The sequence below is a fragment of the Micromys minutus genome, assembly GCF_963924665.1.
Source record: "Micromys minutus genome assembly, chromosome: 4".
Classification (NCBI taxonomy): domain Eukaryota; kingdom Metazoa; phylum Chordata; class Mammalia; order Rodentia; family Muridae; genus Micromys; species Micromys minutus.
In genome coordinates, this window is record NC_137973.1 from 24,331,992 (window position 1) to 24,344,664 (window position 12,673).

Sequence of the window (12,673 nt, forward strand, 5' to 3'; positions counted from 1 at the left end):
CACAGTGTGAAATGCTTGCTTTTCTGCTCTAGGACAAGGTCTCACATCTGTCTCCATCTCTTTCCCCTTCAGCCTCAGTTCATTCCTGTTGAGAAAACATAGGACCTGTTGGTGGATCACCCCATTTGCAGCCTAGAGTGACCTAGCTTGGATCCTCAGCCTCCTCTTCAAGCAAGCTAGTTGTCTCTCTCCCTTCGTCATGATTTTGTAAATGTTAACAGATATTAAAAGTTTTGAAGAAAGGCTGGAGAGATGGCTCAGTGGTTAAGGGCACTGACTGCTCTTCTAAAGGTCCTAAGTTCAATTCCCAGCAACCACATGGTGGCTCACAACCATATGTAATGGGATCCAATGCCCTCTTCTGGCATGCAGGCATACATGCAGATAGAGTACTCTTAGACATAAAAATGATATCAAGGGATATTCGATCTTGTCGCAGTCTTTTCTAGGTCTATCAAGTTGACCATATGATTTATGTCTATATGTCTATTTAATTCATATTTATTGATTTATTATATTCTGAACCATCCCTGGATTTCCAGGATAAATTCAACTTCACTGTGGTAATGACGTTTCTGATGTGTTCTTGAACTTAAGTTGCAAGTATTGTACTAATGTAATATGGTCTAATATTGTCTAATATTGCCTAATATTGTCAGGGAAACTGGTCTGTCTATAATTTTATTTTGGTGAATCTTTATCTTTTGGTATCAGAGTAATACCAGCTTCATTAAAAGTTTAGTAATGTTTCTTCCTTTCCTATTTCCCTCTTTAGTTGGGAGATTTTTAATTTCTGTTTATTGTAGATTATTTTCATTTGAATCTAGGAATTTTTTTTATTTCCTTCTTGATTGTTTTTTATTCATGGGCCCATTCATCATTCAATACCATGTTGCTTGATCCCCTGAGTTTGTACATGCTCCAGGGTTTCTCTTGCTGTAGATCTCTCTTGCTTATTCCCTAAATAGGATGTTAAATATTAGAGCTCTTGTATCCAGACTATTCTCACCCAAGAGAAGGAGACTAGGAGGAGTTCTTTATGAATTTGAAATTTGTATTGAGCCACACAGACCTGACAGGGGACACATACTCTTATAACTATAAATCTAGAGGCATCCCCAAGAAGAGTGAGCACAGGGTTTATAACGGTAAAGCATAAAATAAAAACACAGTGTTGGTAGCTCCCATTGATGTAGCTACAATGACTCTTGGCAAACATGATAGGATATAGACTTAACAAGAGTAGGGCACAGTTGTGTCTCTATGGTGTTTCTATTTGACCAATGAGCAGAAAGCCTTGTGGTTGCAAAAGTAGAACAATGCATGTTAGCAAACGTCCCTATAAGTACCATACATGCCTGAGAGTCAGGATGACCTCAGCTTTAGCTATTACATTTCTCTTGCTTCAGAACAACCACAGCTGTTCGCTTTTACCACCTTGGCACTGTACTATACCCAATGAGTAACTATGGCCCCTTTGGCTTCAGTAACTGTTAATTGAGCTAATAGTATGGAGTGAGATCAGATCTTAGTTAATGAGAGTAAGAGTTGGACCACCAGCCGGTAGATGTGTGGCAACGACATGTTCGCCCCGATGCCCACCATTGTGCCCGCTGCCTGGAAGGCCACTGCTGAGGTTATTTTCCCTTGCGGATTGGGAGATACTGGGCATGGATGGGCAGAAGCCTTTGCAGGTATCAAAAGTTCTCGCATCAAGTCCACATGTACCTGTTATGCAAGTCTCGTTAAATATGAATATGTCGATGTCTTCTTGATTTGATATTATTGGACTTTTACCAGATTCCCAGGAGGATGAATCTGGAATTAAACAGGCAACAGAAACTGTAAAAGCCTTGATAGATCAAGAGGTGCAGAATCACATTCCTTCTAACAGAATTATTTTGGGAGGATTTTCTCAGGGAGGCACGTTCACCACACCACTCTCACCACACAGCAGAAACTGGCTGGTGTCGCTGCACTCAGTGGCTGGCTTCCACTTCGGGCTTCGTTTTCACAGGGGCCCATCCATGGTGCTAACCGAGACACTTCTATGCTCCAGTGCCATGGAGATTGTGACCCTTTGGTTCCCTAATGTTTGGTTCTCTTACTGTTGAAAGGCTAAAGGCATTGGTAAATCCAGCCAATGTAACCTTCAAAATCTATGATGCCCAGCTCATGCCAGCAGGAAATGATAGGTGTCAAGCTCCTACCTCCCACTCAAGATTAAGAGTTGGAGGAAATAAAAAATAAATATTACACTGACATTGAAATGCAAAAAAAAAAAGTGGTGGATAATATATCTAGGAGGGAAAAGTTGGGATATTGTTAGTTAAGGTCCACAGATTTTGAGATCTTCCATATATTAGGGCCCATAGTTAGCACTATGGAAGGTTATAATTAAGAAGTAAATAGCTGGGCTGGAGAGATGGCTCAGTGGTTAAGAGCACTGACTGCTCTTAACCTGAGTTCAAATCCCAGCAACCAGAAGGTGGTTCATAACTATCTGTAATGCAATCCGATGCCCTCTTCTGGTGAGTCTGAAGACAGCTACATATATAACAAGTAAATAAATCTTTTTTAAAAAGTAAATAGCTAAGGGAATAAGAAGAAGAAAAAGAAAAGATGTGGGAATAAAAGGAGTAGTAGTTGGGGATGAAGAGATGGCTCAGTGGTTAAGAGCACTGGCTGCTTTTCCAGAGGTCCTGAGTTCAATTCCCAGTAACCGCATGGTGGCTTACAGCCATCTGTAATGGGATATGGTGCCTTCTTCAGGTGTGTCTGAAAATAGAAACAGTGTACTCATATACATGAAATAAATAAATCTGTTTTTTAAGGAGTAATAGCTAAGCTGAAGAGTAAACAATGCTTTCCAGTAAACCTTGTGGAAAGACACAAGCAACAGTTCTGAAAGTGGACTGAGCCATCTACAACAAATGTAGTACCATCGTGAGACCTGTCTGAGGAGGAGGAAGTTATAAACTGAAAGACCACAGCTGTGTGGACTTGATGGGTAAAGTGCCCCGATGTCGGACTCTCGAAGTCGCTCTGTGGTGCAAGAGGATGGTGAGTCAGGAAAAGACCCTCAGCATCTGGGGCTCCAGCGTTCTGGGGTCTCTCCCAGGTCTTTATGCTTCCACATTAATCTTAGAAATGTTCTTCTAGGTCTGTGAAGATATTATTAGAATATTTGGGGGACTATATTAGACTTACGGATAAGTAGCATGGCTACTTTTTTATATTAATTCTGCCAGTCTGTGAAGGTGGGAAGTCCTTTCATAGTCTACCCTCTTCTTCGTTTCCTTTGGTGCCTTAAGATTTTCAATGAAGAAGCCTTTCACCTCCTTATCTAGGTTTATTCCTAGGCCATTAATTTTTTTTAAGCTATTGTAAATGGGATTTCTTTTTCCTCATAGTTCCTTTCTCAGCAAGTTTGTTATTGGCATACAGAAAACCTAATGATGTTTATGTGCTGGTTTTATTACCTCCTTTTTTTTTTCCATCAAAGGCCAGTCCTGTGTAAATAGGGACGAGTTGACTTCTTGTTTTCCTGTGTGAGCTCCTTTTGTTTTTTTCTCTTTTGTTTTCTTGCTAAGACTTCAAATGCATATTGAATGAATGAGTGAATGAATGAACGAATGCATTCCATGTTTTAAAGGAAAGCCTCTGAGCTTTCTCATTTCATTCAGTGTTTAGCTCAGAAGCCACGTTAATCATGTGTATGCTTATTAGGATAACATATGGTTCTTTGTATCCCTAGTTTTTCAGGACATTTGTCAGGAGGGAATGTTGAACGTTACCAAAGACCTATCCTATGTCTATTGAAATGATCATGTGACTTCTGTCCTTTAAGTAGATTTGTACACTGAATTACTCTTACTGATTTACATGTGTGGAACCCACCATAAATCCCTACAACAAAACTTCCTTGGTCATCGTGCAAGATCCTCCTAATGTATCCTTGAATTCAATTGGCAAGAATTTTATTCAGAACTTTTGTATCTATGTTCATCAGAAAATTTGGTGGCTACTTTGAGTGTGTGTGTGTGTGTATGTGCACATGCACACTCGCTCAAATCCAGTTTGGAGCATTAGGGTAATGCTGGTTTTCTAGAATGCATTCAGTACCATCCCTCCCTTTCTTGTTTCATAGAACACATTAAGAATCATTAATGTAAGCCATCCTTAAAGGCTTAGTGTAATTCCATAGCAACTCTTCCTGGCTTTCTTTGTTAGGAGATTGTTTCTATTAATGCCTGATCCTTAGTGATTATTACAGGTCTGTTTTAGTTTTTATTACCCAATTGATTTAATTTTGACATGTTATACATGTCTATGAATTATCTACTTAGAGATTTTCGAAGCTATTTTAGTATATGTTCGAAGTTGCCTCTAAATGCTCTCTGGGTTTCACCGGAATCTGCAGTAACCTCCATTTTCCATCTCTACTCCTATTAGGTTTAGGCTCCTCACTTTTCCCTTTCATTTGCCTCATGATTTAATCAGTCATGTGTCCTCTAAGAACCATTTTTTATAGAATGCATTTGGTAGTTTTATTAATTTTGTGTACTATTTTTACTCTCTGTTTCGTTCATTTCTGTCCTGATCTTTGTTTTTTCTTGCCATCTGCTGGCTTGGGGCTTGGTTATACATGTGTTTTTAGGACTTTGAGGTACAGCATTAGACATTGTTGGACAAGCTGGACCTCAGCCTGGAAGTCGTTCTAATACATCCCTTTCTGTAAATGCTAGGTAGGTAGGTAGGTAGGTAGGTAGGTAGGTAGGTAGGTAGGTAGGTAGGTAGATAGATAGATAGATAGATAGATAGATAGATAGATAGACAGACAGACAGACAGTCAGATCTATCAGCTCTGCTGCTCTAGAGATTTCTGACTAACACAAGAATCAAGAGACTTAATGATGTTTAGATGCCCATGCAATCCAAAGAAATACATATATTCAGTGCAATACCTAACAAAATTCAGTCTTTTTTCCAGAAAAAAAAATATACTTAAAATCCATATGGAATTTCAAAAGACCATTTGTGCTGCCTCTAGAAAAATATCTATTTCTGGAAAAATTCTTGTTGTGTAGCAGTTTCCTCTGAATTGAAACATTTTTTTTTTTCCAGGAGGTGGCGAGGTGGGGAGGGGTGGATTGTGAGACTCGGGAGGTAAATAGCCTTCTTATGTCTGGGATAGCTGAAACACACAAGATTTAGAAGAGGCCCTCTGCAGAGGTACAGACAGTAAACATCTGCTGGGGAAGGAAACTGAGGGGAGGAGCTTTTGAAAGATTTCTAGAATCTGTAGAGCTGCCTGTAAGTTGTGCAGGGAACCCCTGGGTGTAGCTTTCTAAGTCACCCCCCCACTTTTGGGGTGGGATTTTAGATCATGTAGATACAAGTAACCCCTCATCAAAACCCCAATAAAAATTCACTGGACCACCAAGTTGGACGTTGATGCAATTGTTTCTTTGGCGTATTATGACTGCCTTTCTTTGGCGCATAGACTTAGGATGTTGCTCTTGTTGAATAAGACTTAAGCCCAGTTAGAATGAACAAAGGACAGGGACATTGAAAAAGTGACAGACACATGGATACAGAAAACCTAGGGTCAAGGGTCCTTGTGTACTTTAATGGAGCCATTTCTACTCCTGCCCTGATCTGAAACCTTAGAGTATTTGTTGCATATAGTACGGTGGGGGATGGTTAACTAGGGTTTAAAAAGAAATCCTGTTTTTCCTCTCAGACCCCTGCTCCCAGAATGACAACCCTGAGACTATTTATTAACAAATGCCTAGGCCACAAGCTTTGACTCATTCCCCCTACTATCTCATAACTTACTTAACCCATTTAAACCATCATGTCTTCCACATGGTTAGTTACCTCTCCTCAGCTTCGTGTGTTCAAGTCCGCAGTGAATCTCCTCTGTGTTCTAGTCTCAGCTCAGCTGCCTGCTGCTTTCCCACAGTCTCCTCCGTGTTGGGCAGATCTCTCAAGCCTCTCGCTATTTCCCAGAATCCTCTCCCTTCCATCCAGTGTCCCACCTCCCAGTTCCTGCCTCAGCTCATTGGCCATAGACTTTTATATTGACAGGTGATGCTTATAAGAGGTTCTCTTGACAAGCTAGTTTCGGTAGGGTAGGAGATCTCTGCAGACAGGCAGTCTCTGGATGTTTACCAGGAGGCTCTGAGAGGAGGAAGATAGGCTCGAGGAGGAGTTTTGCACTCAAGGCTTCCTCCGCTTCCTACAGAGAGGGGAGGAGGAAGGTGCTTAGAGAAATGAAAAGCAGAAAACTGAAAGCAAAGAGAGGAGGGACTATTGGGGGAGGGAAGGGACTAGCAAGAGAGGGAGTGGGGCAGGGAAGGGCAGTGGGTCATGAATGAGAACAAAGTGTAATAATTTAATGCATGAAAATGCCACGGTGAAACCCACTGCTTCGTACCCTGACCAAAATAAAAATGATGATGATTTGACATAAGTCCCAGCTTGAACAAATATTAACTGTTTGACGCCAGCCGCACTAGTGGGAAAACATCCATGGAATATTCATTGGCCTCTTTAACTCCAATTCCACGTTCTGATGTTGTTCGCCTAATGGCTACACTCCTCAGTAGATTTCAAACAGCCGTGTCTTCTCAACCCTGTTTAGAGTGACGCTGACTAATTTCCCACAAGTCCTTGGACCTCTCAGAGGTGGGCCAGGTCTGCCACAGGTAGCACCTCCCCTCTCATACCATGGTCTGCATGACTGTTGTAGTGTGTGGCTGCGGCTTAGCAGCTTCTGCCCCAGAGCAGTCTTTGGCCAACCACAGCCCCCTCCATTTATACTCAGAGCCAGAGGATCAGGGAGTTGTGAGGTAGTGTCTGCCAGTAATATCAGAGGCTGTAGCTACAGAATCTCACCCATGTGACTGCTCAAACACGAGCTGAACAAGGGTCAACCACAGGCAGGCCAAAGTGGACAGGAAAAACCCAAGATGCCATAGTCCTACACAAAGAACTCGGGCGTCTAAGGAATGCTGACTGTGAGAGAATTAGTCTTCTCCAGGGAAGAACACAGCAATTATTAGTCAATGCCAACGAAAACATACATACAAGTAACACTATACAGACTGAGCAGGGTATATTTAGGAAAATATATGGATTGGCATATACATACAAGCTTGTAATAGCCATGAAAAGGAGGCCATGAATTTGGAAGAAAACAAGGCAGAGCATATGGGACGGTTTGAAAAGAAGAACGATAAGAAAGAAATGTTGTAACTGTATTATGATCTCAAAATAAGAGAAATAACTTTACAATTTTTCTACTCGTAACCCAAAGGATGAGGTACGAATTGTAAAGCCATGAATGTGCAACTCTGTCCCCACCGCTCTCTCAGGTGTGGGCCTCTTGCTGCCCCATGGCAGAAGTAACTGTTTAGCAGTGGGCTCTTCGGAAGATCAAAGGCCCAGTTGTTTTGTGTTTTCCAGTTTCTCCATTATAAATATCACCACGGTGGCTGACTGCAGGTTCCCAGCATCAGAACTGAACACAGAGTTTGGAAGCGACAGCGCAGAGCTGGGTCTCACAGCCTGTTCCAGCTGGTTCTAGCACAGTGCAGCTGGCAAAAGCTAGTGTTTAAATGTGGAGAGTAGTTCTTTTCTTTGATTTTTTTTTGAGACTGTCTCACTATGTAGCCCTGGCTAGTCTGGACTGTACTATGTAGACCAGGCTGGCTTCAAACTCAAGTTCTGGGATTAAAGCTACCGGCTTATAGGGTTCATTCTTTATGTACCATGGACCCAAACTAACTGCCTCTATTGTAAAAAAAAAAAAAAAAAAAAAAAAGATGAATTTTTGAGAAATTTTCACATGGATTTAATGCATCTCCAGTATGTCCCCCTCTTTCCAGACCCACCCCCCTCATCCACCACCCCAACTTCATGTCCTCTTATCTTTTATGTCCCACTGAGTCCAGTGTGTATTGTCCATATACTCACTGATGTGAGACCATGCACTGAGGCCTGGTCATGCTACCAGGGTCCACACAGGGTGCCTTAAAGAAAGCCGACCCCCCCTCCCCGGCAGCCATCAACTATCCATAGCTCCTCAGCTAGGAGTGTATGCTTAAGATCCTCTCCTTACTCTGTGCTGGACTGCTCACTGGCTTGATCTCCTACAGGACTTGTGCAGGCCACAATAGCTGCTATGTGTTCATGGATACAGTAGTCCGGCGGGATCCAGAAGACATTGTTTTTCTTTGCTCCTCCTTGACTGCTGGCTCTTACACTCTTTCTGCTCTCTTTTCTACAATGACTCCTGAGCCTTGGGGCTGGGAGTTAAAGGCTCATTAGCTGACCACCCAACAGGCATGTATGCCCTGCTCTTCAGTTGTGAGATTCTGCATTAACCACGGGGCACTGCACAGTGAAACTTCTCTGGTGAGGTTTGAGAGCTGCACTAATCTATGGGTACAGAGCTTCTGGACTTTAGAGCCTGTTCCTGTTTTATAGGAGGAAGTGGCAATCTGCTCTAAAGCAGAAAGGGAAACATGCTGAGAGTACGCTGCTTTCCTATACAACAACACCACTGTGGAATTTACAAGAATAATTTTAACTGTGTGGTTTCTACCTGAAACTCTAACTGTTCCCCTCAATGGCCTTAGGAGAGGATTTGGCACTCAAAGAGTCCTGCAGGGTGGGGCTAAAGATATCATAAAGACCTTTCTAACACAATGTTTTCTTCTTCATTGTCCAATACTTTACCCATGTTCTCAACTGTTTATCTGCCCTGAGGAGTGTAGTCTAAAGGCACTCGGGATCCAGACCAATTAGTTCATTTCCCACTTCTACTACTAAATTGTGTAATCCTAAGCAGATCCTTGACAGCAAATGATTCTGGGCAAGAAAGACTTCCTCTGACGACCTGCTGGGTGTGTGTAAAAGCAGCAACCACTTCCAGGAACAGAGGTGCTGAGCCCGAGGCGTGCAATATTGCCACCTTGTGGCTTCTCTTAGAATTGCCCAAAAGGCAAACACTCCTTGGAAGTCCACAAGGAACTGGGGTGTGGTGAGTGCAGTTTGGAGTTCTGATGAGATTCAAAGCTATGACTTATCACAGTAAGAGACTGACCTCTACAAAACACCATAAACCGATTTGGGGAGTTGTTGTTATTGTTGTTTTGTTTGGACAATTATCAGCTCCTTGACCCCCCCAAGACAAAATTATCTAAATGTACATTTACAGTCGAAAAGTGAAGATAACAGTTCCTACAGTGTGTTTAAAACACTCCTGAAGTATCAGCTGCCCTTCATATTGTTCTTAACCCCTCTTTCCTATTCCAGATCCCCCAAAATAGCATGTGCCTGACTCCAGCCAATCACCTCAGTGTTCAGGGGAGCTGTGGAATGTGCCCCAATATACCCTCCAAAAGAAAAATCTCAGGTTTCAATCTTGTCCTCAGGCTTCAGATCCAAACCTGTAACATTTCACATTACTTAGTAACGGTTGTGGTGGCACACTCCTGACGAACTTAAGAAGCCCCGAGGAAAATGGCAGACTAGAATAGGTCTCTGTGCCATCCTCTGAACGAGAAGAGCCATAATAGGAAAAATAGACACTTCTGAAGGGAAAAAGAGACGAAGGTTTTTAAAATGCACCAAGATGGTGTTAAAATACCCAGAAACTGGGGAGGAAAAAACATGTAACACATGGGAAACAACCCACCTCGACACAGATCCAGCAGCACGGCTCTGGCGCGGACAGGGTGAACGGACGTCTCAAAAGCTAAGGGAACTGCCGTGCGACCCTCAGAGCAAATCGTCAGTCCCTACAAGCCTCAAAACCTGTGGCGGGTTTTTGTGAGACAGTGGTTCCTCCGGCACTGAAAAAGGAATCACATCCAGCTCTGTGTGACTTGGGGCAGAAGCGACCTGGTTTGAGTGAGAATGTCTCCCCTAGGCTTGTGGCTTTGAACTCTTGGTCCCCAGCAGCTGGCACATTTTGGGAAAGTTATAGAACCTGTGAGGTGTGGAGCCTTGCTGGAGAAAGCATGCCCCTGGAGATAGGCTTCGTTTCTAGTTTACCCTCAGCTTTCTGTTTGAGGTTGGGGTTTAATCGCCTCTGCTTCCTGTTCTGCCTCCCATCCCATTAAAGACTCTTCCTTTGGAACCAGAAGCCAGAATCTACGCTTTCTTTTCTAAGTTGCTGCTGGCCGTGGCACTTCCCTCAGAGTAATAGAGGGAAAACATGTCTAATCCAGAAGCTGAGCGGGTGCTGACCAAAAAAGTGAAGAACATGACCGTGTTCTTTAGAGAAATGTGGAAGAATTGGGCTAGGAAGGTGGTGAAATGCTCTAAAGAAAGTGTGACACGCCATTCTAGCTGGAGCTTGGAAGAGAAGACAGCAGTGCTGAGATCGTACACACGGTGGAGACACACTCACGAGAGGGAAGCAGCATTAACAATCGCACCAAAGGCCATTTCTATATGCTGGCAAAAAAAAAAAAAAAAAAAAAAAAAAAAAGAGTCTGTTTTCTGTCCGTGCTCCTGAGAATGCACATAAGACTGAATTTAAAGTCATTAACCAATTTTTGGCAGAGAAAATCTCAAGCAGCATAATGTTGAATCTGTGAGAAGGCCATTACTAATAACTCATGCGGGTCTACAATGAGCAAGCAGGACCACATAATACAAACTGTATAGTTATGAGAAGAACGCTAGAAACTTAATGTTGCTCCCAAGGTACGATCTGGAAACACAAGCTGTCTCTGTGAAAGGGCTCCACACCGTGCAGGAGAGGCATCCGGTTCTGAAATGAAACAGAAGTATGCCCTCGCAGCAAGACCCCACCCTGCTAAGCTCCAGCTTTGTCAAGGAGAAAGCCCAAGAGCAGCTTGATCCTGGAAAGCAACATTGTTTCAACAATTGATGACTGCTTATACTGTGGCTGAAAGGTGGGAGGGCCCATCCCAAGCTGGCAGCTAAACTTAGTTTCTGTCTGGTACCTTCATGGCAGGCAGGGGAAGGCAGGAGCCTAAATTTCCAGACACAAGACATGGAGCCGCAGAAGGGCACAGGGTAGGGGATGGAGGCTTTCCTGATTAGACCGCAATGCTGTAGTTGGCAGCCTCTCTCCTCCTGTACCACTAAGAAGCTCATCTCCAGGTTTTTAAACCGCTGCTCCCTTTACATCAGCTGCCTCTAGGAGGATCCGTAATTCTCCTAATTGCTCTCCCACTTCCAGACTAGATCACAGACCCCCACAGATTCAGGCTCATTTTGAAGGGTAATTTGTGTCAGCTCCTTTCCTGGACCAACCTAACATCCCCCAGTCATCCTTGATTCATAAGAGAGATTAGAGGTAACCCTGAAAACAGGAAGTCCTCTGAGCAACAACAGACAGATTTTTCACACTCCCCCAGGAGGAAGCCATCAAAATATCAGAAGGCTGATCTGTGTGCATATCCCATTTCCCAGAGAGCCCTCTCCCTCACGGTGTCCTTACACAGCTGAAAGGACGCTTTTCCTGGCTTTCTGTGAAAAGTCCCAGTATTTACTACTTCTTGTTGGTGAGAAATACTTCACAGAAACAACTTAAGTGTGGAAAGGCTGTATTCCTTCACAGTCCCAGCACCACTTCCTCATGGTGGAAATGGCATGGTGGCAGGAACTTAAGGAAGCTGGTCACCTTATGCCCACTGTCGGGGGTGAGGGGAGAGCAGTGAACACTAGTGTATTCAGTTCAGGACCCCCAGTCCATGAAATGGTGCCATTCACATTTAGGGTAGTTCATCTCACCTCAATGAACTGAACTTACAAAACCGCTCCCAGACACGCCCAGAGGTTTGTCTCTAAGGTGATTTTAGACCCTATTACTTGACATCAATACAAACATCCTAGCCACTAGTTCCATTCATGAGCCCCCTACCATCCCCATCCAACTGCGACCTCACACCTCAAAGGACCCACTTCCAATGGCCTCTACACTGGAGATATTTCACTTTATGAGTAGTGGGGGTAAGACAACATATGTCAATTAGCAAATTTTCAAATGCCATCACTTGTTAAATGGTTCCTCCTCTTCTTCCTCCTCCTCCTTCTTAATTCTTCAGGTACATCATGGCCCATCTGCACTCTTCTGTTCACTGTTGATTCTTGCAAAAGCTCTAGAGGTATTATGGAAATTAGCTATCTGTCTGCCCTATATGCTAGATATGTAAATAGAGTTTCCGGGCAAAAGACTCCGTTCCTGGAGCTGTAGCCACCGAACCCCATATACTTACTACAGAGCCACATACCGATAAAGACTGAAAAACAAGATTTAATCTGTGTTCACCTTGGAGAAAGGAAGGGGTAAAGGAGTCAGGTGACCCCAAGTCACCCCTGAGTAGTGATGTGAGCTTTAAGTTAAAGGAAGAACTGGGGAGAGACAAGCCATGGTGCACCCAGCAGCCCTGGTCAAGTGCAGTCTGCTCCATGACTGTTTCCGGTCTTGTCCTGCAGTGTGCTCCTGGGAAGGCTCTGTTGCTTGGGAAGACACCTGGTTCTCAGAAGAACCAGAACAGCCTCACCATCATAGATCACTGGCCCCACCCAAGGGCTTGTCTGCCCTGTGAGGCTCTACTGTTCCTAGAATCCTAGGTTGTTAAGGAAGGACAATAACCGGAGACGTTTAGATGCCTCTTGGATG

The 12,673-nt window shown here is 43.5% G+C and overlaps 2 pseudogenes across 2 annotated transcripts in view; one reads left to right on the top strand and one right to left on the bottom strand.

The window, feature by feature from the left end:
* LOC308419637 (nucleophosmin-like) overlaps window positions 1-12,673 on the bottom strand; it is a 506,796-nt pseudogene that overhangs the window by 105,508 nt on the left and 388,615 nt on the right. The window lies entirely within an intron of this gene.
* LOC308419560 (acyl-protein thioesterase 1-like) lies at window positions 1,568-2,227 on the top strand (annotated as a pseudogene). The gene has a single exon. The product of its transcript is annotated as an acyl-protein thioesterase 1-like (transcript).